The sequence below is a fragment of the Triticum dicoccoides genome, chromosome 5B (assembly GCF_002162155.2).
Source record: "Triticum dicoccoides isolate Atlit2015 ecotype Zavitan chromosome 5B, WEW_v2.0, whole genome shotgun sequence".
In the NCBI taxonomy this organism is placed as follows: domain Eukaryota; kingdom Viridiplantae; phylum Streptophyta; class Magnoliopsida; order Poales; family Poaceae; genus Triticum; species Triticum dicoccoides.
The window spans coordinates 46,630,676-46,632,049 of record NC_041389.1 but is presented as its reverse complement, the minus strand read 5'-3'; positions in this window follow the sequence as shown (position 1 = coordinate 46,632,049).

The following is a 1,374-nucleotide window of genomic DNA, read 5'->3' as shown; positions in this document are numbered from 1 at the left end:
GGATGTCAACTGGGTCCCGTTTAATCCCAATTAAAGTCCACTAGTGGTATGATAGTTCAGAAGAGTTTTTGTTTTTTGAGGAAAATGAACTAGGGAGGTAGCAAAAACTAACTAGATGGGACTAGCGGATGTCGTTTATTTGCCACTTACATCCCTAGTTTCATCTTACCATTTTTATTTCTTTTCGGCTGATGCTACTTCGAACCATTCAAATATAGTTTGCCATGCTCGGAAATAATTCGTCCGTCGTTTACCATGTAAGCTTACTTCCTGGATCATACGATAACTATCTCTTACTTATGTCCAGCGGAAACCTTTCAGGATGCCGTTCACACTAGGACACAACGTACAACCCCAGAATATATTTGTGGAAGCAGTGCGCCATCCATGTTACCAGATGGTAGCAGTTCAGAGGCAACACCGCCGGAGAGCAGTCTGTGCACAGATATTATAGTGCTTGAGGCTCTACTAGAGGCAGAAAGAGATGGTGTGGCTGCCATGAATGAGGTAATCTTTATCTTGAGGCTGGAAATTACGGAATTAGAGGCACGCATTATGCAAGCAACCCAAGAATTGGAGGAAGTAAGAATGTTGCATTTGAAGACGGAGGAGGTCCTGTTGATTCTGCTATCTGAAGCCCAAGGTAATCCCTGTTCTTCTTTAGATACCAGTTGAAATTGTCATTAGCTTATTGTACTTGCATGTTGTGTCATGTCTCTGAATGGATTATGCTGCAAGACCCCCTATGTTGTCCGGAATTCCATGTTGTCCATGTGTTGTAATGATCCGAATTTTTTAGGCTAGGTAATCCTCAGTACTTGTATGATTGACATAAGGTGAACTGTTTTTCGTGTGAGCATGTTGTATTGGATGAAATAATTGTTTGAATCAGAGTGTATCCAACCTACTGAATTTGAAGATCACGGCATTTCTAAATCATAATCATATATAAAGGTGGAATAAATCTTTGTTGTGGTGTTGAAGAAATAAATAACAAAACGTATAATTATCTGTGGATATTCGTAAGGATTTGAATTTAGTTTGCCAGGTCCCAGGGAAAACGTGAATGATAATTCTCCCAAGTCTTGAACGAAGCGGCTAAACACCCACTATAATTTGTGGGCTGCCCGAAGCAAGTGTTTGCGAGATGGAAATTACTGTCTGCCCCTGACACTGAGTACATCCTTATTGACCGTATTTACACTGTTGTCGATAGGGGTAGACTAGTAACTTCAATCAGACGTGACACGACGGCCTCTGAGCCCATTCAGACACGGTGGCGCCAAACTTGAGCGGCAAAACACATTTGATTCAAGCTCATCCGAAAGACATGTGTCTCTTCCTCCATTTCCCCATTCATACACAGTGGGCGGC